Genomic DNA, 24,898 nt, shown 5'->3' with positions numbered 1-24,898 from the left:
ATAGGACCTCTCTTTCTTTGCAAGTTACTTTTACTACTTGTTTGCAGCCGTGGCTTCTTTCTTGTTTTCCTAACTCATTGCTGTTAAAAATTGAAAGTGGTTCAAGTCTCAGGTGAAATAACTCCCTCCACCGACCCTGTTAATGATAGACCTATGTACTTGCCTTGCACTGAGTTCACAAAGTTGGTTGGTTTCCTTGTGCTGCCATCTACAGAGCAAGCAACAGGTAGTGCCTGGGGATTATTAACAGCCAGATAATTCCAGATTCTCCTCTTTCTTTAAATCTTTGTGATCAGTACCTTCTACAGCTCTGATAACCACTGGTGGCAGCTGGGACTGCTGGTTTTCTCTCTCAAGATTGTCCTTGAAGTCATCACCATAAGACCAGCAATCCAGATGGCTTTGCTGCAGGTCTGTGTCACAGGCTGCTTCAATACTATGGAGATTCAAGTCTCCAACCCTCTGACCAGAGATCAAGAGCCAAGTCTCAACTCTAGGAGTTTCTGGGCCATCCAGCAAGTGACGTCTTTCTGCCTAATTCTCACTTCATGCTTTGATTCTTCATCCTGGTCTGCACAAGACTTCTGTCTCTCCTTCAGCCATGTGAGGCTCTGAAATATTCTTGTGGCATCAGTGGTGACCTGTCTGGGGACACTTTTCTGCACACCAGCGTTCCTAGTGTGGCACAAGGGAACTGGAGTCTCTGCCACCGAGCTGCTGCATGCCCTCAGTCACATCACTTTACCCCAGTGGCGCTCTGAGACAAGGCAGAGTTGTGACATTCTTCTGTAAATGAGGAAAAGATTGCCTGGGGTGATCCTTAATCTTTCTATTGATTTCAGTAGTTTCAGGGTTAGGTCTCCAGAGCTAAGTATTGCTCATGCCAGATTGAGTGTTCTCTGCGTACAGGTACACAATGTTGTACCTGCAGGACCCAAGAAGTGGGCAAGAAACCCCTTGAGACAATGAGGCTGATGGGAACCCAGTTACTCCTGGTGTTTCAGACATTGCAAAAATGTCCTTTAGCAAATCCTGATGGTACTTAAACAGTGTCTGGAACCTCAAGGTGCTGGATGGACCTTCTAACAGAAATGAAGAAAGACGGGGAATGTATTGATTTATAACGTGTTAACAGCTTTAAAAATCTGATCCAGCCTGAATGCTCCAAGGGTCTCTGTATGAAACCCTACCTTGGATGACTCCCTTTAGGTTAAAAATAAATGCTGCATTTTCTGTATGTGGTGCAAATGACTGCAGTCAGGAAGTCTGGATGCAAAGTGTACGGACTGGCCTGCAGAGGGGATTGCAGCGCAAGGAAGTTTGTCACCGGGATGGGGCTGATGCCGGGTGTTCCCCTGTGGCGGCGAGAAAGAAGTATTCCAGCACGATGGCCTTCTCCTTCCTGTTGCGTTTGTTCCCTGGGATGGCAGCGGGCAGGAAAGCCCAAGGTCTGGTGCGAGGTTATAGGTTCAGCCCGCAGACCAGCGGCAGGGCACACAGTAAAGACGTTCGCAGACACAGAAAAGCCCGACTCTTGGGAGGCTGCAGCAAGCACGGCCCATCATTTCTCCAGCCCCGTGGGAAACAGGGGGGTTAAAAAGTGCCAGCCCTCCTGAGGGTCTGCCTGGGTCTGGAGAGCAACCAGGCACCGCAGAGGCGAGGGAAACGCGGTGCTCCCACTGATCCGTTCCGTGCTGGAGGCTCCCGTCCCCCTTCGCGACTCTTCCCCCCGCACAAAGTGGCAGCCAGCAGCCTCCCCGCACCGTGGCCTTGCAGGAGCCGAGGAGGGGAAGGGGTGAGCTACGGCTCGCGGAGCGGCATTGGGAAACAAGCCTACGCGCCGGCATGGCGCACACAGACCAGGCACTGCCTGGGCCAGCTGTAGCTCCCGGGACGGGCTGTGGGGCAGAGCTTTCACCCAGCTAATGGCTGAGTTGAGCTTGCCAAAGCAAGTAAAGATATAACTGCAGCTCCCTCAACGTGTTTGTGCAGCTCTTTGACTGTGTCTTGGAGAGGAAGGAGGGCACTAGGCAATAACTCACATACCTGCACTGGATTGTGTAAAATGTGGCTGTGAGCACCCGTCTGCCAGGTTGCTGCATGTGCATTGGTTTTATTACTCTCTGCCCCAACAGTGTGTACACCGGTATTTTCAGGGTGGGGTTCATCACAGGTTTCCATGATTTATTTCCCTTCTCTTTGCTGGGGTTTCTCAAGCCTCTGAAGAGGCTTTTGAGACTGATAGAAGGAATCACATTTTTGTGTCTCTGCCTATTTTTCTAGGTGGGGCTGTGTCCTAAGTGTCTTTGGCTTTAGCGTCACTCTGTAGTATCTGCAAGGAAGAGAACTGCGAATAGAGGGGTTTTATGCTGCTGAGGCAAGGTCTGAGTGCTCTGAAGTAGATCAGAAACTACCCTTGGCTAGGATAAGAATTGGTTTTATTCCCAAAGACTGACATGCAGGGCTCTGCAGAAGCCAGCACTGGCCAAGGACTTAGGGCCACCACGTAGATTTTGCTGAAAGCCTTACTTACACTGTATAGACAGCCTGCTGGCCTCTCGTGTAGAATCCAAATCCATCGCAAAGGAGAGCCTAACAAGCGACGACAGCCAGCCTGACTCTTCAATGTCAATTCCCAGGATGCTTGCTCCACCCTACACATCCCACTGGTGCCTTAATTCCCCTGTGCCACCTTCCCCTCCCAGGCTGACGGGGAGCCACTAAGTCACCTGCAGCAGGGAGTCAGCTGCAGGCACTCATTGCTGCCTGCGGCTGCCTTGCAAGAGGCTGGGGGTACAGGCAAGCACTCCTCCTTTCCTGCAGAGGACATTCGGATTTATTTAAAAAGGCATGATTGACATTAGTAGCACGCACAGCTACCTGGAGGTTGTAAAAGCCTGTAGGAAAAGATGCCGTGAGATGAAAAGAAGTCGCCTGCGGCAGAGGAAGCATCACGTTGAGCTGCTGCCCTCGGCTGCTGCGCGGCCCTGACCCAGGCAGGCAGTCGGGGTGCGCATCCATTTCCAGCAAAACTTCTCACCAGAGGCTCCCATGGGCTGCGGGGCCAAAGCTGCTGGAGTCTGCCATCCTGCCTCGCCTAAGGACTGGGAAGCTTCTCCCAGGTTTTTATTCAGGATCAAAGGAAACAGATTTGTTCAGCTTGTCCTTAGCCCTCATTGTCAATGTAGGTAGCCTACAAGGAAGTAACTGTCATTTACCAAGATAAAAGGTTGCAATTTAATCACTAATTATCTCTTATCGTGCTTTGCTGGCCTGACATGAGCCAAAATGAATGCAGTGCTGCCAATAGGTGCTGCCCTGGTGTCCAGGGAGAAGGAGCCTCTGGGCTCCTCTGCAGAACATGGGCAGACAGGGCCTGGGGTTTCGGTGTCCTCAGAGCCTTGTCATGTGCCTGGTACCCCCTGCACACTACACACCATCCCCATCAGTCATATATTAACGTAACACTACTTTTTAAACAGATCTTTGACCTATTCTGCTGCACTGATCAGTACCTAAATGCTGCTTAAAAGCCAGGAGCTGGAGGTAGCTGGGAGAGGTAATAGCACAAGGAATGAACTGCTTGGTGGACACCCAAAACAGGCACATGAGCTCCTGCTGGGGTGCCTTCAGGCCGAACTATGGACAAATGCGTAGGGACAGATGACACGGGGAAGCCATTTCAGGGAGGGCTGTAGGCAGTCCTGAATAACAGCAGGGTCTAGACAGCAGTATTAAAAGCAAAAGTCTGGGAGGCACCTGAAGCACAACTTGGCTCCTGATTTTGTCCCCGATGACAGTAGGAAGTAGCATTTGGTAGATCTGGATGCCGGTCATACCCAATTCCAGCTGAGCTGATTGGCACACAGAAAGCAATGTCATAAAGCAGGTGGAAAACAGATGTCAGTTCCCTGCTGCCACAGCTTGTCCCACCGCTGCCCGTACCAAGAGGCGTGATGACACTTTATAACACTTCCATCCTGAGTGAGTAAACAACATAGGGCATGAGACCGGCTCAAGAAAATAAAGTTAATGCAATCTCTTATATTTGCCAGTGTGTGCTGAGAGAAATGGCCTCTGCTCTGCCCTGTTCTAAAGCTCACATCCACCTCTACAGACAAAAAGATTTTTGATATGGTTTAGAGTAAACTCTAACCCTAGTTTCACATTTTCTTCTCTTTCTTGAAAGAAATACTTAGGAATTTTAAAAGCCATCTGAAAAAAATGTGTCATCTTCTATCAGAATAACCTATTGAATTAGCAAATTGTTTTTGTAGAATAGAATAGTTCAGTTGGAAGGGACCTACAATGCTCATCTAGTCCAACTGCATGTTAGATAGATAAGCAAGTATTTTTACAGAGTTGTGTATAAATTCTTAAAATTAGACAAAAATTCTTGAAATTGGATGGTTCTTTAGTAATACTGGGTGAAATGCCTGTCACTTCATCTTGAGCAGAGTGTACGATTACAAACGGCACCCAAAACAAAGATCGCAGACTACATCCCTGATGCTGCTGTTCTTTTCACTCCAGAAACATTATGCCCTAGATATACCATAATATTTTTTCAGCAAATTAGCAAAAAAAGTCTGTTTTAGTTAGCATATTAAATGTATTCTGTGCACTGCTACTGTCAAAATTGTAACTGACTGCATAATGAAATATAATTTGGGATGTAAAAATGGCATTTTAATATGCTCTGCTCAGGGAGCAGAATTTGATATGTCATGCTGGCTTACTGGTAATATACATTTCCCATTGGGCAAACTAAGAGGCAAGTAGTCATGGTATCCAGGAAGGTGTCAGGTCATACCCACTCGAGAATATGCTTTTCTAGTCCGTACAGAAAAAATGTTAAATTTTGCAACACATGTCTTAATGCAGAGAAGATAACTGGAGTCACATGCTTTAGACCAAAATTACAGTAGTCAGGTGATTGCTAGAGGAGACAGTCACAATCACACCAAACTGGAAACAAGCAGAAATGCTCTGGCATTACGCAGCCTAAATCTTGCTCTGCTCTGCTGCTTGGGGTGCCGCAATTCAGGGGCTAGGCTCGGCCAAGGGATGCTGTTGGAGTTGGGTATGATAACTGGAGTTGCCCAGGGCGCAAGGCATTGGGAGCTGCAGTTCTTGACAGATAGCTTTAACCAGCCTTCCCTTTTGGTTACAAGCTGGGGAAATGGTGTCTCAGATGTGTGACTTAAAACCAGAATTTCTGTTGACCACCGCACAGAGGAACCCGCCAGTTAGTTACATCTCGGAGTAGCTGCCAGAAAAGACCAAGAGAGCTGAGCTTGTGACTAAACACCTATTTCCATTTAAAATAGCCTCGTTTCCGAATCGGGACCCTACTGCTTTAGAAAAGACACGCTGTGCATGGTGGCAGATGTGCAGAAGTGTCCGCAGACCCAGCCGCTGCCACCACCGTCCATAACAACAGGCTGCAGGGAAGGGGGTTTGTCCCTGGACAGCAGGAATCTCCTAAACTGGGGCTGTTCTGCACCCAAAGGTGCCCCTTCACCTCCTGCAGTGACCCTGAGCCCGGTGGCATGCCTGAGCTTCCCCTCGGCCACACACCAAGCACCTGGGAAGGTTGAGGTGGGAGCTGGGACTCGTCCACCCCACCAGCAAACACTACAGACCCCGCACCCTCGGCGCGGGGAGAGGCCCCCCACCCGCAGCGCCTGCCGCCTTCACTGGTGGTGTTTCCAATGCCAAAATCCACTCACTGTGCTTCATCCTGATTGCTCCTTGACCAATTAGCGAGCTTCCTAACAGGATGTCATGTCACGTTATCTTTATTTGCACAGTGCTTCAAATGCCAGAGAGCTGGCTGGGCAGCTGGGCAAAGCTAGATGCTGACTTAAAGGAATATTGGCCAGTTTATCATCTGCTCCCTTAATTTCTGATTGCTTCACGGGGAATCCTCTGACCTCTCTCCTCCGACTCAGAGCCTGGACTCACAAGCAACCCCTCCACGCCTCCATTTTTTTTGTTTTGCCTTATTTCTGTTTTATTTTTGGGTGAGGGACAAGAAAAGCCCGGTCCCTCCTACAGCTCTAACTGCGTCAGGCCAGGCTCATCCTGAAGGTCCGAGCGGAAGCGCTTCCCAGGCTCCGGGACCCACCCTTCTGGGAGCCGCAGTGGCGGAGGAGCCTTCTGCCAAGGGAAAGGAGCTTTCAAATCCCACCAGAACATCTTGCCTGGGAAAAGGGAGTCTCTGAGTCACCACAGCTCCTGCTTCCCCTTTCCACAATATCCCACCAAAAACGTTGGTTCTCGCTGCTTGCGCCAGGCAGGGTTGGAGCAGGGGATGGTGAAGGTGGAGGAGGCACAAGTACTGCAGTGACCAGCTCTCACCATCCACCAGTATAAAGCTGCTGGCTGGCAAGTGGGGCTTCTCCATCGAGTGCTCACAGAGCCCAGTATCCAGTGCTGTACGGCCAGCAGACCAGGAGACCTGCCCCCAGGATGAGCCCACCTTGCCTCTGACTTACCCCAGCCACAAACAGACACTTCCAAAAACCTATGCAGTAGTATACAACCCCCCTTTCGGAAACAGCATGTTAAGAGTCAGCTGCTTATTATCCTGATCGGTTTAGCATTGCGTTTTGGCTGATGCACAAAAGCCTTACAGTCGCACAAAGGAGCCAGTGTCACGCTAGCTGCAGCTGAGCAGTAACATCGTATAAGGCTAACGAAGGTAGAAGAGAGCATGGATCCCCATGAAGGCTGGGGCTGTCACATCAGGGAGTCTCTTAATGTTGCAGCTTCACTTTAGCATCGTGAAGGATTTAGGATCACTTCTTTGGCCCAACAGCCTCCACAAACTAGAGTGCCTGCTGCAGGATGGTCCACATGACTGACAGGGGGTTACAAGCGTGGGGAAATAGCATGCACACCAAGTATGTAATGTGTGTGTGCACATTCATCGAACATGCAGAAATGGAGGTTAGACTCAGAAGTGAGACCAAAATGGAGGAGAGACTTATAGAACTGGTGACCCTTGGCACCTATTTCTGTACTGTAGCAGGGTAGAAATACTGCAATAGCCTCTACCAGCTCCATCAGCATCCGAATTACCTGGGATTCCCTGGTGTACCATCTCCACTAAAGCCTTTCCTTATCTTTCCTGTTCCCACTGGCTGTACCTTTTCAAGCCTAATTTAACTGACCATTTGTTGAACTTCATTTTCTCCAACTGGACCAGAAACATTGTGTGTAGGTGCAGGAAACATGGAGAAGCAGTTTAAACTATGTTCTTTAACTCTGCTGGAGAAAGGGACCTGGCTGGTGATTACATGCTGCAAAACCACGCAGATGAGGCTTTCTAATACTGCCTCAAGGAGTATAATTTCAGGGAAGCTAAGCCTGGCCTTGAGTTGGTATCCAGAGGTGGGAGAAGCAGAGAAGCAGCTTGCAGGCAGCCTGCGCTCCTCTTCCAGGCTCTCTGCAGAGCACGAGGCTCAGGGTTTCTGTGCAGTTGTCCTGGAGACCAGATTTGAGCCAATGCGTCGGTGCTCAGTGGAAGGATTTCTTCACAAGCATGTGTCTTTGTCCACAGTGCAGTTCCTGGGACCTGACAGTGAATTATGAAGCAACTGCATATAAAACAGATCACCTCTGGGAAGACAAGGGGAAATAAATTGTCACAAAATATGTGTCAGAAAAGGAAGTCATTGCTCTTAGAAAATGGGGTATGTTGTCCCTCTGCAAGCCCAAATGTGCTCTTTCCAGTTAAGGCACTTTAATAGCAATGGGGAATTGTTCTGTCCCATCTGCAGAGCGCACCTTTGGACTTCTCCTTTGTAAATGGAGCTGAGATTTCCCCATCCCCCAGTGATGACTGGAGTAGGTGGCCTGAGGAAAAATTCTTTATTCATGTGAAGACAACCCATCAGGTTCATTAAACTGCAGATTACATAGGCTGATGACAGAAAGAAATTAAATAAGGTTTTGTCTCTTTACTTCCTTATTTTTAATTGAATAATAGACAATTAATTTGATTGAAGCTAGTCATGTTAAACAGTTTCCTAGGATACCATATTGAGAAACGTCTCATCCTGCAGGTTGCCCTGTGACTTGGTCACTTCTTTGGCAGTGATTTTGTGGCAGTGATTTTGAGATGCCTACTGAGGTGTTGCTCCTAGATTGCTATGCCTTTTCTTTTTTTGGAGGGGGTGGTGGAAGGTAGGGTTACTATCATTATTCCATATTTAAATCAGACCCAGGAGTGGTGGAAAAGCAAGCTAGTGTGAAAGTGGGACAACTCCAGTGAGAGCTAGGAGGGAAGAGAGCACAAGACCCGGGCTGCTGAAATGGAGAAGGTCCAGGATGAACATTGGCTGGACAGACACCCCTCTCCTGTTCCTTGCGCGCGTGCCCATGTCAGCATTAGTGTATCCGTCGGGAAGTTTGCCTGGACACGTGAAAGACTGCTTGAAGCAAAACAGGCTGAGTGCTTTCCAGTCGACATCTGCAAAGCCCATGGGGGTGGGCAGATCCTCAAGGACGGCTGCCCAATGAGTTATGGACGGGCAAGCCACTTCCTCACCCCAGTGCCCCTGCCAGCACCCATGTCGATGCCGAGGCTGATCAAATCTGGTGTGGAAATGAAGCACGAGCTCAATGGAGAAGGAGCGTGGCGAGATAGCTGTCCCTTGACGAGGCTGGCTCCCTCCCCACCGCAGAATGTGGAATACTGTTTTGCTCCGAGCACGCATAGTTTGTGTGGGTGTAGATTTACATTTTGTTAAGGAAAATGAAATAAGGGGGCTGGTTTCAACTAGCCTGCAGTTTTTTTATTTGCAAGAACCCTTGCCTTCATGTGATGCTTTACGTAACAGCCTTACACATCTGCAAAGTATGTAAAGCATTTCCACTGTTGGGAAAAAGAAAAAAGGGGAGGAGATTTCTGAAAGGTACTGTATCCCCTGGGAGGACTTGACAAGGAATTTTTAGCTCCCACAAAGCAACAAAACAGCAAGGTCTGCTCTGCAGGGCTGACTTTCCCTAGGTTTATGGGATAGTAGACCACATTTCCAGGGACAACCACAAAGCATGCTTGAGAACATACCCGATAACGGCTTCAGTTCAGAAATAAAATGTTAAAATGAGACGGGCTGAGTGGGAATAAAAGCAGCAGGAAATTGGGACATGCATCCTGATCTCGGGGAGAAACAATGGTACCAGGAAGAACATGAAATTAAGAAATGGATAGAGCTCAGCGAGCAGGAGAGGTGTTGCCATGGGCAGCATCTGAGTGGCTGCAGAGCTGCAGAGAGCTGAGCTGAGGGCTACATTTCTGTCTTACATCACCTAGAAGACATGAACAAGCACACTCCTTCTTTAATGCTTATTATTGCCCTATCTGATAGTGCAATGTATATACATGTAAGGCTGTGGAAAAAAATAGCAAAAATGTTATGAATGCCTCCAAGGAGGATTGGAATGAATGAAAAATGTCTGAAGTCGTTCAAGTGCAAAGTGTAGTGAATCAGCCCATCCACTTTTCTTTGGCTTCTGAGTCTGGGTGGACCCAAACCACAAAGAAAAGAGGAAACAAAGGTGGAGTAGACATCGAGAAAGATCTTTCTGAAACTTGGCATTAAAATGTAAGAGCTCCCAATCACCGCTCAGCCCACGCAATGTGAAGCAATTGGAAAGGACTGGAAAATCACTGCACAGTGCCCTGAGATGCAGGGGGTGTTTTCTTTGTTTCTTTTCCCCAGGAGCTGCTTAAGAGCTATATGATTTCTGAGGACTTGTCACCAAGTTCCTCTTCTACTAAGGTCTCCCTTAAAATGACCTGAAAAAACACAGGAAACGTGAATGTTCAGTTCAATTCACTAGTTCTGCTTCTGCTTTGCGCTTAGTTGTCCTCATTGGGAGGTATGTCACCAATTTGAACAGTCTTCCCCATTTTTATAGTCAGGAATAAGTCTCAGGCTGTGAGACTCCTTCAGAACAGAAACTTGTAACCTTGGTATACAGAGTTTCTAAGTGCACATCTTTTGGACATAATCCTGCAGGTACTTCCTACAATGAGCATGGCTTACCCCTGAAAGCAGATCCCCAGTCCAAAGCACCATAGAGTCAGTCTTGGTTCATCAGGTCTCAGGAGCATAAGACCGTCCAGCTCCTTTCTGCCAGTTCCCATACTAAAATCGTATTATAAATCCTAAAATACCAGCATTTCTCATACCTGCACCCACAATCCCTCATGGAGCTCAGCCTAGAAAAGGAAGGTAGATGAATATGAAGTCATAGAGTAGCTTAGACATATTCATGCCTTCAAAAAAAGGGTTGGATCCAGTACTGTCCTAGCCCCTTTACCAAATCAGCAGAAAGGCAAGAAAAATCGATACCCTATTTCATGTGGGCCCTTTGCCACGGCTCTGCTCCTGTCCCACAAACCTGTTGTGCACAAGCCAGCAGAGGCTTTCAAGCAAAGGAACCCTGCTCCAGGAGACAGGGGCACAGCCACCAGCCTCTCAAATCCCTTCTGGGGGGGCTATAAACCTCTCAGACGTGGTGCAGATAGAAGAGTTAGTTCCCCTGCTCCCTGCCAGGGCTGTAGCCATCTAAGGAGAAACAGACATTGCATTTTCCAGCAAATGAAGAGGGTGATACTTCCTCTGTGGATTCCTTTAGATCCCCAATTCTGTCATATAAAACGCATGTCAAAGTATTGCTGCCCCCGTGACTGGATGTCGCTCTTTTCCTTTCTTTGCCTGAATATCTTGTCTGGGAGCCGTTTACCAGGAACCTTTCCTTCTCTCAGTTGTGTGCTTGATTCGTTCTCCTGTTTTATCCTCTCCTCCTTCCTTCTGAAAGGTTTACCACTTGGTACAAATATTTGCATTACTAATCTGTCTCAGGTCTTTTTACTGCTGCCCATCTCCACAGAATCTGAACCTCTTCCTTATCACTTTTCATTACTTATTCATATTTTTATACAATATAGGACTCAGACATCACTACCAGAAACATGCTCCGATTGTGCCAGGCCCACAGGGAGAAATGGTCCATCATCTGAGGACTTCACAATTGAAATGGCCAAGACAGATGGACACCTGGGGTGCAGAAGGACTGACCACCATGCTTGCACCTCTCATCTGGACCACTCGAGTGTCCTCCTTGCCCCTGACTGTGGTTTCCGCTGCCTGCCACATTGTAGTGAAGCGTGACATGAACAATTATCTCTTGCTTCACAAGCAAGCACCAAGAAGCTGGAGGAGTCCTCTCCCTCCCCTGACCCACCCTGTAGTACTGTCCTCTTCAGGTCAGGTCCTTCTCCATGGGAGCTCCATCCCAGCATGAGCATGGTGCAACTTATTCAGCTTTCAAAATGATTTGCAGGTCACAGTTTTTACTGTTTGACCCCTGAGTTGCAGCCTTTCGCCATTGTGTATACATACTGTTCTTTTGCCAAGCAAACGGCAGTTTTTCTTTGCTGAAGGGATAAAGGCAAAAATTTACTCCCAGAGAGAAAGGGGAACTTTTCTTGTCCTTTTTTTGCCCCTTTTTGTAGTGCTGGCACCAAGCCAACTCACTGTGTTTTACTTTCTTTCCTCTGTATGTGTGAATTTTTTTTTTTTTTTTTGCACAGCTCCAAAGGAAAAGGATTTCTCAGTCTTAACATCCTGTTCACTTCTGCATACTTTTGAATGCTCATTATTAAAAGCTAGCTATTTATACACAGGAACAAAGTACATTCCACTAACCCCTTGTGGCATAACTCTGCATGCTGACTGCTAATCTCTGGAAAGGTGAATTGAATGTATGACAGAGAGCTTTTTATAGGGATTGAATACCCACTGTACATCAACACAGTAATACCCTTTTAAAATTCTCTTTGCTATCATGTCTTTGGAAATATGAAAGGAAAACCTTTCAACAACCTCATTCCCTCTGACTCTAATCTTGATTGTGTTGAGAGGGATAGGTGCCAGATAACTGTATTGGTGGAAACAAAGATAAGAAGGCTGTGCATACCATAAACAGTTATATTGCTTGAATTATGTTCTTGGACAGATGCAGTGACAATACCAGGACAGCATTAATAGGGTGAGCGGTTAATTTACCTGCCTGGTATCTTTCAAAAAGATCAAGTTGCATTTCATTACTGGAAAATTCCTAATGACCTAAAATGAATCAAGAACAAGTGCATTATCTCAAAATCACCCGTCTGACAATACAACACAGTGGGCAACTCACAAGGAGACGTTAATTTAAGTGATGTCTTTGTGCATCTCACAAAAGGGACTGGGGTTGAAAACAAGATGTCAAAGCAATCTCTCAGCTGAAGAATAGAAGGATCCTTCAGAGAGGATTTGAATGTTTTGGGTCCATCTACTCTTGGAATATCTTTAAGACAAAAGATTGGTGCCCAAGGTGCAATTCAACATTTTTGCTTTGATTTTCACCTTTTTTATATTCCCATCAAAGGATACATGATGCCCCCTCCGATTCACAGCTGGTACATTGGTTTCGAACCCAACTGAATCACGCTTTTAATCTTGATGGAAGCTTCTTCCACCTGCCTACCCCAAAAATGCTTTAGTGTATGCACAGCTGTGACTGCAGTTCCACCTGGCATTCACCCACCTGAGTGTTTGCTCTGAGCCTTAAGAAACAAAAAAATCTACCCACACAACAGTGTCTCCACAGAGCATCATGCCCCAGGTCTCCAGGAGGGGATTCTGGTGATACCATGTCATGACTTGCACCAGTATATTGTGGGAATGGAGCAGGCACAGCACTTCATTCGAAGTCCCAGCCTTTCAAGAGGACAGAGGCTGTGATGCCATCCCACCTCATTTGTAGAGACTCTGATAAATGCATCGCCCAGTTTTCATAGGTCCTCATTCTTGTACTGTGCTGGTACAAACTGTTTCAGAAAGCCTTGGCAAAAGAGAGCAGAAAAAGTAGCCCTTCTTAACCCAGTTTACTTGACAGTTTCCATAACAACTTGACACAGCTATTTATATAGCAGGAGAATATAATTTGCGTTTCATCATTTTTAGAACCTTTGTTGCCATATCAACCTCAGCGCCATGTAGCAGAGCACAGCCCCATTCAATTCTCTCTTGTTTGCTCAGAAAGAAACTTCTCTCTCAAATTGAAATTCAGTTGGTCTCAGAAGGACCCTTGAGAGGCCTGTGTGTCACTTTTAAAGTATCATTTGAGTCCTAATTCAAATGGGCTTGTGCCTATGTGACCTATCTGCACCAGACGGATGCTACCATCTGCACTGGGAAGCGAAGATGAGGACAGGATGGACAAGCAGACCAGCAGATTGCTTATCTTGCTTGGGAAGCAAATAATCAGAGGGACTTGGCAGATGCTGACTTTCTCTGTGATGGGTGGGGAGGGAAAAACTAATTTTGAAATATCAGGGTTTCAAAGGCTTGGTGCTAGCATTCCTGAGTCAGCATTTTAGGAGGGAGATTGGGTGTCAAGGAGTTCCAGCAAAGAGCAAGGTTAGGATGCAGTGAAAGTAAGGATGGGTAGAAAAGCGGCAGAAGACAGCTGCCAAGAAAGAGACTGCATTCCCAGAGGAGAAGGAGAGGAACCTTCCTGGTGTGAGCTCAGGTGCTGCTCAGTCCTGTATTCATTCCCCGCAATGCTAAGCACCAAAAGGCAGCTCAGAAGGAGGCAGACCTCCCCAAAGCACAGCTCAGGTGGGGATTAGGTGTCTCCCAATACCTCTCTTTGAAGGAAGCCATGGTGATTAGGCACTTCAGTTAAGTCCTTACAGCCAGGGGAAACGAATTGAGGCCTCAGGTTCTCACCAAGGTTTTATTTGCAGTTCCTGCTGGCTGGTCCAGCAAGTGCTTATCACTCGCATAGCTACGGTCTGTCTGGGGAAGTTCCCTCCCGGGTCAGAATAGAATTAATTTTAAAATATACAATGTGCAATCACAAGTATCTATAATCCACCTGAAACCTTCGGCTGACTAAAAGCATTCAAATAATCCTTTGGCTGTCCTGCACTTTGTCACTCACACTTCCTCCTCCTGTCGGGAGATGGCAGGTCTGTTGTCCATGCCCTGACACCCCACTGTCTCAACCTGCTGTGGTTGCTACTTTGCCAAGACACACCTGTTCAAAATAGGTGTCCCCCATCTCCCCTCCTCCTGAGATCTGAAGGTGTCTATGTAGTCCCTGGAGCAGGCATCCATTTGGCACAGCAAACTTCATACAAAGAAGGTGACCAATCGCCATAGTGCCAGTGATTTAGCCTGCCTTCCACCAGCAGAAATGAACACAACAGCATTTCTAAGAAGCAGTGTCAGCTCCTGGTTTGCATTAGTCGTACTGTTCTGTCTTGTCTTAATCGTCTCAGTATTTCTACAGGGTCTCCAGTGAGACTGAAAAGCATGTTAGCAGCTCCAGCACGGCTGGGTTTAGCTATCTGTGTCAGCAGATGAGAACCTCTGCCTCAGGGATGAGTTTTGTCATGTAGCAGTGCTGAATACAGACTCCGCTGGCTTTATTAATAGCAGCCCTATTATTTTAACATGATGTTCTACCAACCCCTTGGACTGGGGACAATAGGAAATGGCACTTACATGTTTAAATCTGCGGCACACTGAACTGTTTGAATCTGTATGATTCATTGTCAGACAGTACTATGTCAGGCACTGCAGGCAAAATAAAAAAGACGGCATATGCATGATCTATATCTGTTCTACACGTAAGCTGTATGAAATGCATCCTGCCCAACTTCTGCTTGCAGAAGCCATAAATGAACTCCATGTATCCTTTAAAGCATTCTTGGTAAGATCTTGGGAAGTGCCAACCTGGTGCTTTTAACCATAAGCCCAGATGGTGCTAGGAGCTCTCTATTGTCTTGTCTGCAGGCGCTTGGAGGATGTCTGGCCAGCTACTGGAAGGAAACAGCTTTAGGTATGTTCTGGAAGAGGTCATGTGATTCCTAAACCCATGAGTTATCACCCACACTTCATCAAAAAACAGAAAGTTTTGGAGTTTTGGGGTGGGTTTTCTTCATACTGACAAGTACTAGTTTAGCCCTGAGAAATATGGGAAGATTTGTGCCCTGGTTTTAGCTGGGATAGAGTTAATTTTCTTTCTAGTAGCTAGTATAGTGTTATGTTTTGGATTTAGTATGAGAATAATGTTGATAACACACTGATGTTTTCAGTTGTTGCTAAGTAATGTTTAGTCTAAAGTCAAGGACTTTTCAGCTTCTGATGCCCAGCCAGCAAGAAGGCTGGAGGGGCACAAGAAGTTAGGAGGGGACACAGCCAGGGCAGCTGACCCGAACTGTCCAAAGGAATATTCCATACCATGTGACATCATGCCCAGTATATAAACTGGGAGGAGTTGGTTTGGGGGGGGGCGGATTGCTGCTTGGGAACTAACTGGGCATCAGTGGGCAAGTGGTGAGCAATTGCATTGTGCATCACTTGTTTTGTATATTCCAATTCTATTACTATTATTATTATCATTGTTGTTATTATTATTATTATCATCTTCCTTTCTGTCCTATTAAACTGTCTTTATCTCAATCCAAGAGTTTTACTTTTTTTCAATTCTCTCCCCCATCCCACTGGGTGGGGGGAATGAGCGAGCAGCTATGTGGTGCTTAGTTGCCGGCTGGGGTTAAACCACAACACCCTGAAAGTTTGAAATTTGCACTGCTCACATTCCTCCAGCATCTGTCTTGACTGATTTTTATTCCTGGATTTTGTTTCTCTCCCCTCTCCCCTTACCCCTGCTTGATTTGCAGCATAATTGATACTATTTAAAGTCACTGAATTCAAGGGGAAATTTCACATTTGAAAAACCGTATCCTGAAAACACTACTCTTTGCACCAAAATAATAACTCTAAAAGCTGTAACATGCCCTGAAAGCTTGTAGCTCACTGTACAAGTGGACCAATGTAAGACTTTTCTAGAATGATTTGCTTTATTCAGACTGCAACTCCAGTCCTGGAATAGAAATGGTCCTAAGCAACACGTATGTGATTCTTCTTTTAGGATCTTCAGCCTAAACACAGATGCCTCTTTCTTGAGAGCAACCTGTCTGAGGAGGAGACTAAGGCAGAGACAAACTACGCTGCTGCTAACACCCCTTTGAAAGATTGAAATTCTCATATCCAAATCAGGATTTCTTCAAAAACTGAACAATGCCTGCAAACTAAACAAAAGAGATCTGATAAAACCTTTGTGTTCCCTGGTAATTCCCAGCCCAGCAATGTGCTCCATCTCTATCGCTATTAAAATAGTGTCTTATTCTCTGCTAGTTGCTTTCAGTATGAAATTAGACCTTACACACAGTACCTCTTTTTGTACTTGTCTGCAGAAAGTAATTCTCAATTTACATTCATATGACAGTGATAGTTACCATTTTAAAGATAAATCCGTTTGTCTGAAAGCTGCGGCAAAATCACTGCCTTTCCCCCATCCCCCAAAGACAGACAAGTTTCTGCTCTGATCATCTCTCATGGTCACCATTTAATCCAGCTTTTCCCTTCTCCCAGCTCTGCTCCTGAAACTGTGTCCAACCCAGCCTGCCTGGCCCTGCTAGGGACTAAAAGCCATCCCAGAGAGGCTTTTCTTTGGAAAGCAGCAGGGAAATCTAGCAGGACTGTAGCCCCTGTAGCACCACGGACATACACAGCCTGTGGTGTGCCTTCCCTGCTATGATGAGCCACCAGGGACATCAAGCCCTCTGCTTGTTGCTGATCAAAAATCTTGGGCAAAAACCTCCCAGATCTTGTGACTACCAAGGCAATTTCCTCACTGTCCTCCTTGGCCCTTGGGTGTCTGCCCTCCTGCTGCAGATCACCCCCAGCCCAGCAATGATTTTAGCAGTGGGCAGAGATCTGCAGGCATCATCTCCCAGCAAGACCTGCAGAACAGCCCACCTGCCAAAAGCATAACCTGCTCTTTGCCCTTCGTACGTCAGGTAGACTCTGTATCTCTGGTTTTTCTACACCTAAAACAAAGAAAGGGAAAAAAAAATCCATGCTCCAAATGCCAAGTCAGGGTCTGGTATACTATAACGTGATCCATCCCATTTATTTTATAGCACTTTAATGCCTCTCTCAGTTGTCTCACTACACAGACTTCAGGCAGAGTGGAGCCATGTTACTTAGCAACTCACAGTACACATGACAAAATTAACCCAAACAGTTTTGTTTATTAACTCTTAATAAGGAGCAAACAAAACAGCACCCTGAGAGTTTCACAACAAGAATGTTTTCCATTTTGGGTGCATTACTAATATTACAGACGACAATGTTATCTTGGGTGTTCTGTGGGATTTTTTTTAGCCCTTTTGTGAAGACCTATTTGAAGCACAAAAGTCTTCCCCACCCTCCCCAATGCCTGATGTTTCTATAATGGAAAAAGTATATGTAATAATAGAAAAATTAAAACACTACTGGAGCTAACAAGCTCTAGCTGATGCCTGCTTGGCCCTGTGAAATCCAGGCTTGGAGGCTGGAGATATGAGTGTTACCCCCAGACTCTCCCAGAGCTTGGGCAAATTGCAGGTGTGGGGTTTTCAAACTGCTGTGATTTACTCCAGGCTCTTCAGAAAACGTGACCATATGTTACTCTGTCCCTGTACCCCAACCCTTGAAATACAGTCCTGCTTCCTAGAGAATCAGGATATGAGGATACATGTATTAACACATGCAAGGCAGCACAGGGTTGATTTGAAAAGGTATTTAAGTGGCTAACTAAATCACACTGATTTCAGCAGCAATTAGATGTCTATAGATCTGGTCTTCTGCTGCTCTAGAGATGTGAGCCAGGCCTGTTCCTAAGAAGAATATCGAGGATGTCACTTGTGGAATATGGTGGTTTATGTCCATCATAAAAAGCGACTAGATGTATTCTTTTTATGGCTCTTGTCATATGGAGGTTAAAAAAAAAAAAAATTTAATTGCTTTTCAAAAATACGTAAAACTTGCCAGGCTTTACCAGAGTACGAAAGCCCATTGCCTTGCTGTCTCAGGGGATTCGGATGAAAGGCTCCTGCCAAGAGTTTCAGCCCTAGGAGAGACTCCTGCAAGATTATTTCCAGATATGAAACCCTTTTCCTGCTGTGCTGCTGAGCCCTCCCTGTCCAACACTTCATGGCGATTGCTGATAATGAAAGCGCAGAGGCCTCCCTCCAAAGCATTAACCACAACAGCTGATCCAGGCAGTCTTTTCCGGCTTTTATGGAGAAGAATGAGTGGCTTGTGCGTTCTTGTGAGAAACTACTTAGACACCAGATACAGCATCTATAGGTTTTTATGGAAGCAGAATGCAGATTCTTATCAGACTCCATTTATTTAGCAAGTAATGACAAATGAATTCCTTGGAAACTTACTCCCAGTAATCCTGGAGCACCGAGTGCTCGGCATTGAAACGGCTTGGAGGCAGGGTGGTCAGAGGCACGTACTCCAAGGGTCATGCTCTGCCTGGTGCCAGCTGGTGGAAGGGGTGGCAGGGAGGCAAGAGGAGAGGGACTGGAAGGGGAGCAGGAGGTGAGGGAGAAGGTCCGCTTGCGCTCTCAGCTCTGCAGCTGGACTCAGTCTCTTTGATGGGTTTCTGCCCAGATGCAAGAGGAGGTACAGGCTGGAAGGATGCCAACACACCCTCGCTCGATGCAACGTGGTGTAAGTAAACAGATAGGATCTGCGAGCCTGACAAGATCGCTTATCTTATCCAAGCCATCCTCTGTCCTAGACAAGAATTTTTCCTTTTTGTACATTTTCCAGTATGCTAAACCTCAGTGGATGTAAGCATTTCCCTTAGGAAGTCTTTCACAAGTGACTTGCTTTCCCTGCCAGGAGGTCTCACACAGACTGCAGCTAAAGCCCCGTGGCCAGGTGTTCTCTACAGAAAAATAAAAGGGGGTTGGTTCAAATATATAGGGGATTCCTGCTAAAACTAGCCTGCAGCCTTGCTCACCTCCCCACCCAAAATTTTGGCTAACATCTTCCAAGGCTCCCTGAGCATAGACTATTTCCCCTTTCATGAGCACTCAGCGCAGAGGGGAAACAGTCAGTCTGGGAAGGCACAGAGGCAGTAAATCAGCCTATCGGTGCATACCAAGGGTAAGGCAGATTCCCCTCCTATAGTGCCTGCTCAGGTTCATTTGCTACATAGCCCATGGGCTCTTCACACTCTGCCCCAGCTCTTTCTGTGCACCCCCTTATAATCTTATTACTGGTAGCTGTGAGATCCCAGAGCATATCAGGAAAAATGGTCCCGTCCTGCTGCATGGAGTAGGCAAGGGCCTCCCTGTTTCCCCTCCAAATTGCCATCTCTGTACCACTATGGCCTTGGCACAGTCTTGTCCTGTGTTTTGTCCTCCATGGAAAGCCAGGCCAGCTTTATTCCTACATCTCAGGTAAGAACCCAGCCCTCCTTCCCTATTGTCTTCTCCTATCTAAGCTCCACAGCCCCTGTGATCCTTGACACTTCTGGGGCACATTAGGATCAGGTATGCTGCCTTTCAGTAATAAAAAGTTGGCAAAATCAAATGAACCTCAGAATCAAAACTGAAGAGACTTTCAGCTTCTACTCTCTGAGTGACATGTCTATGTTGGCACAATGTAGCACTGGCCACAACTGAAGGGTACACACTTGACAGCACATCTACAACTGCAGCATCAAGAAGGTTGAGGTTTTGACTCTGCTGAGGACAGCAAGAAATATTACCGGGTCTCCCTGACCCAGACTGGGCTGCAGCTTTCTCAACTCAACTGGATGCTTATCTCAACTGATAGCTACTTGGTGTTGAGCATTGATGCTGTGTGACATAGCAGGAATATCAAAACCTACAGCATATGGACCAAACCTGGCATTGATTTTCAACCTCTCCTGGCCTCCACGACATGTAAATGAGATCAACTGAGGCTTGTGGAGCTATCCATCCATCACTAAAGCCTGCTGTTAAGTGTGGCTCTGGGAACAAGGAAGGGGCAGGCAATGTGGCTCCAGACCTCGGCCCTGAGATCTGCTTCTGCTGGCTCCAGTGTGAACAGGCTCTGAGAAGAGAAAGCTGAGCAGATAATTCATACCTGATCTGCCTTAAGATGCCCGGTCTCTTTTCTTGCTCCCTCACCATCTCCAGCAGAGAGGAGGAGGAGCAAAATATCCAGCCACTGTTCTGCCCCCAAATCAGCATCTGAGAAAAGCAGAGGCAAGCTTTATCTAAAGTGTTGCTGAAGAAAAGGACAGGATACCATGGGTAAAGGAGGGGGCTTTCCCCAGGGTCCAAAATATCTTGCCCCAATCCACTCACCAAGATTTCTCTTCTTTCTATTTTTATTTTTTTCCCCTTTCTCTGTGCACTTTCTCCAAGAGGAAATCTGAAAGCTGACATTGCCTCAAAACCTCATTTTAAGCCTTCCCCATTCCCCATTTCTACTTTTTTTCATCCACAGCTCCCTCAGTCACACCCATCTAACTCTGTGCCTTGCAGCAAGAAGACTTGGATACACATGAAGGTATATTTGAACTATTGCCTTTGATAGTTACAGGGTCTACTTGTGCAAGCTAGGCTTAATATAAAGGTTTCTAATGAAATTTTATACCATCCAGGTCTCTCCTGGCTTAGACAGCAGCTACAGAAGTCTCTCTCAGCCCAGCTCAGAGGGACATTTGCAAGTTTGGTTCACAGTCTCCTGTCAAACCCATCTTGTAGAGTTTGGGGAGTGCTCAGATGTTCCAGCCACCCTGGGCCCCTTCATGCTCAGTTCATCATAAAAACTATTCAGGTGAAAGTGCCCTAAACCAGTGGAAAATGTTCCCCAGGAGACTGGGTAGATTATTCTCCTCCACCCCTTTCCCTTCTTTTCCTTTCTTTGTTCCAGGGCACTGGTCAGCCCATGGCTCACCACCCTCAGACACGTGCGCACACAGCCGGGCCAAGAGGGGAAATGAATCATTTGCAGTTGGAGATCATGATTGCAGGATTCTTATCTTGAAAATGAACGTGCACATCTTCAGGAGCCTGGTGGAGCAAAAACATCTTGGCCAACTCAAGGTCTTCCAAACAAGATTTCCTGGGGGTCAGGAACAAGTCTAGCTTCTTATTCATCATGAGCTTCACCAAAAAAAACCCCAACCCAAACAACCTATACACCAACCTTTTCAACTATAAAATATGCACACTGGGAATAGGGAGATGAGAAAACCCCTACAAGATCAGTAGCTCCAGGCAGGATATCCTCTGTGTTCTTCAAGGGTCTTTCAGATTCCCAAAAGCTGGCAGGCTGCAGCCATTGTATCAAATTGGATTACATGGGTAAGAATTCCTGATCTGAATGTCATTTGGCTGCGGCTGCTGTGTACAAGCCAATGCTACGTAGACAATGCTCTGAAAATCCAACAGGTCCTCTGAGAACTTAGAGCTTCTCAAGGCAAAATTAATTAAGAAGTAATAAACTGAGCTTTTGATACCACAGTGAAGTGTTGCTGCAGGCACAAACACTAAGAGAAGGGTGCTTTTGACTGATTTTTAATTAGAATTTAATAGTGCCCTGAAGTTACATCTCTCATTAAAAAAAAAGAAACAACTTACCTAGTTCTATGTGATGAACAACTCAAATTAGATTTTAACATATGCAAATAAATGGTCTAAAAGATCTGCATGGGAGTAATAGAGATAGGTTAAATCTTTGACCCTTTACAGTTGATTTTTCTTTAACTGATCCATCAATCAGTTTGTTTACAATTAAACATTAGAATTAATAGAGTTTAAAGGAAGCACTGAAAAGCCATGTGAAATGCAGACACTGAGGGCTTCAGCTGAGGTAAATTAGCACAGCCCATTGATTTTAACCGCATTAACTGCATTAACTATCTCACTGGAGTGTGCAGATCTTAACTGTATGCAATATTTCCAAGTCACGGCTAGTCCTGAGTCCCTACTTACACTGAATAGCCTCTTACTCTCCAAGATGTCCCATTAGTTAAATACAGCTCAGCATGTATAAGCCTGAGGAAATCTGCCTGTAAAGTCATCCAGATTGCTCAAAAAGCCCTAGCTGGAAAACAGTGTGTGTTAGGGTAACTCCAGTGGCTCCTGGGGTGGCTTAGCCAAGGAGGTTTGTATCTCTAAGACCTTTGCAGGTATGTTGCCACTACTGATAGCATCAAGAAACCCTGCTAAGCAAGAGCCCACAGGGTCTGGCCCGAGGTGAGTTGCCGTGACAGGAGGCCAGCAAAATGTTTTAGCTCATCCTGAGCAAACAGCTCCTTTCGCTACACTGTATGTAATAGAATATTTATGTCATGTAAATATAACTGACCTTCTCTGTCTGGAATGCTGTGCTTTTGCTGCACTTCTCTCAATAAACGTCCGCCTCAAGATGAACATCATGCAATGCTAAATAGTAAAATTAAATAATAAATGTGATTCCCCTTAAATGATCCTGCCTAGCAGAGATTACCACTTAGCTGCTTTTCAAACGCATCTCAAACCCATCTCATTCAGAGGCACAATACAGCTGCTTAGCTATTTAAAAACAAAGACAAAACTCCATCCTCATCTTACAACGTCTGGTGGCGATGAAGCTTTACACACAGCTAAGCAGAAGGGAGAGGAGCTAACAAGACACACAAAATCATACCTCCTGCTCGAGACAAAGGGCATTTGGGTACCTAATGTAAGCGCCACAGTTGTTTTTCTCTACTCACTGTACCAAAGCCTTGCAGTCCTGGATAATAAGTAACCTGAACTGCTTACAGATCTCTTGCAGTCGTATGCTATAGCAGTTGGCTGTGTGCAGTGCCAGCAGCAGACTGGATACAGCCCATAAGCTCTGGTCTGTTGTGCTCAGGAGTCTTGTCTGTACAGTTCTCTAGTCTTTAGGACTTCATTAAGCATAGGGAGAGCAACAAAAAGTGGTGCTTGTTGTGGTTTGGGGTTTTTTCCTTGCTTCTTTTTAATTACACAAGAATTTAGAGGTAGTGTAGAAAGGCCATGCCAAGAAACTGTATCTTTCCTCGCCAGTTCCGTGTTAGTTAAGCATTGATTCTGCAACTACTGAAAAGCAAGTTTGTACCTTCTCTTTGATGGGACCATGATCTGCCAGAAAGGTTTCTGCTTACATATGGGAGGAAACATCCTATTGCCGTCCTACCTGTCTCTGGGACACAGCACGGGGACAGTTGTTGATGTAGCTTAAATGTCTAGACCATAATAATCTCTTCATGTGACCCATGGCAGGTTGCATTCCCAAAGACAGCGGCTATCAGCGTGTGAGGGAATGGGCAGGGTGAGAGTTTCAGGTCACGGGCAGGTAATCCATGCAGCACTGGGCAAGGGGCCAAAGGTTCACTACGTTTGATGGGATGCTGTGCATTTGGTTTGCTTCTGAAGCAGTGTGGTGGTAGGGGATCATGCTTCATCTGGCTGAGTGGTATATGGAGTCTTTCCCCACTTTGAATCCTGTTGTATTAGTATCAGTCACCATCCGCAGTGAACTCCCTGCAAATGCATTTCTAGAGACACGTTTTGCTTTTGCAGCCATAGGACTTTTCCACCCTGCATTCAGATTTGGTGCTGAAATTGTGACACTGACTTTCCTTCAGACCTAGTCTGTCATCTCAGTGCTTAAATCAACTCATATCAGCACCAAATTTTGCTTGGTTGGCTGCTTATTTTAATCTTCAGGATCCCAGATCACTCCTCCGACACTTCTCCCAGAAGTCCTTGACTGTTTTGCTCCTTATTCATGCCAGTCTCAGAAACCCCAGTATTTACCAAGGAAATATGGGGCATCCCAATAAGCAGTGTTGAAAGCAGCAGCATCTGAATGCCCAAGGTAGCTGAACTATCAAGGTGAGTCCTTTGGGAATGGAGAAGGACACAGGTATAAATTTGGGCTTGAGCCGCTTTTGTGTGGCAAGAACAGCTGGGAAAGCTCATGGGTAAATCGTTCTCTTGGTGTTCAGTGGGACCTCTCATCACTGGTTTGTACTTTCTGCTTAGCTCAGACACAAGCCCGGGGAGAATGTATGGGGCCTTGACAGGTAGATAATGATAACAGCTCCTTGGCAATTACTCTGCATCACCCCCCAGCATGATGTGTTTAGAGAGTGTCTAAAGTGGGTGTTGTTTCAAAGGGACAAAGCAGCTCCTCAAGCAGTTTTATGGCTTTGTAATTTATTTACCAAGGCAAGCTCAGGTCAGTCACACTATCTATTTCTTTTTTAATGAGGTGCTGTTTATTTTTCACTCTCTTGTTCTGGCTGGACTGAGACACGAGGAGGTCAAACGACTTCTCCCTGACGTCTCTAGGGCTTCCAAAGCTAAGTCATTCCACCTTTTAATGTGTTAAGCACGGAGCTTGACTTGAAGTCAGGGCAACTGCAAACATGTTTAAAGGTGCTTAAAAACCTCCTAACGAGGAGCCTACATGAGAGCCTTGGTCTTCTGTGTACTGAGTTTTAACATCCATGCAGCTCCTCTGACTTCAGCTGAGTCTCACTACCAGCTGAGGTGATCTAAGGATATCCTTTGGGAAAGGTCTGCAGAGGAATATTTTTCATTAGGTCAACTACTGATCTGGACAAATTCAGATAACCCCACTGTTTTTCAGGTCTGAAATAGAAGCTCCTAAACTTAGCCTGGAGTTTTCTGTTTCGGAGCAGTCAAGGCCTGGACACTTGCCTTTCTGTCCAAATATACCAGAGGGAATTATAAAAGATACTGACCCTCTTTCCACACCTTGCCTCCACTTTAAAATGGGTGCAACAGACTGGGGAATTGAGAGATACTTTGATGGTACATAGAAGTTAAATATTCAGAGGCTTTTTTCAAAAAGAAGCACTTTTTCTTTTCCCCTTTTGCAAAATAAGCAAACCCAATCTGAGACTAAATAAAATCATCCCAGATGCTCTTGCACAACTA

At 46.1% G+C, this 24,898-nt stretch overlaps 1 protein-coding gene across 4 annotated transcripts in view; it reads left to right on the top strand.

Moving 5' to 3' along the window:
• The window catches only part of GPR132 (G protein-coupled receptor 132), a 98,300-nt gene that overhangs the window by 22,949 nt on the left and 50,453 nt on the right, over window positions 1-24,898 (top strand). The window contains exon 2 of one of the 4 annotated variants that reach the window (XR_008234594.1): window positions 16,012-16,263. The exons of 2 other annotated variants lie outside the window; for them this stretch is intronic. The gene's annotated coding sequence lies outside the window, so the exon portion shown is untranslated. Of the gene's footprint in view, window positions 1-10,969; window positions 15,498-16,011; window positions 16,264-24,898 lie in introns of those variants that run through there. One more of the 4 variants, XR_008234593.1, reaches the window with a different exon arrangement.

This window comes from Harpia harpyja, chromosome 3 (genome assembly GCF_026419915.1).
Source record: "Harpia harpyja isolate bHarHar1 chromosome 3, bHarHar1 primary haplotype, whole genome shotgun sequence".
Lineage (NCBI taxonomy): Eukaryota > Metazoa > Chordata > Aves > Accipitriformes > Accipitridae > Harpia > Harpia harpyja.
This window is presented reverse-complemented; position numbering and strand designations above follow the sequence as displayed.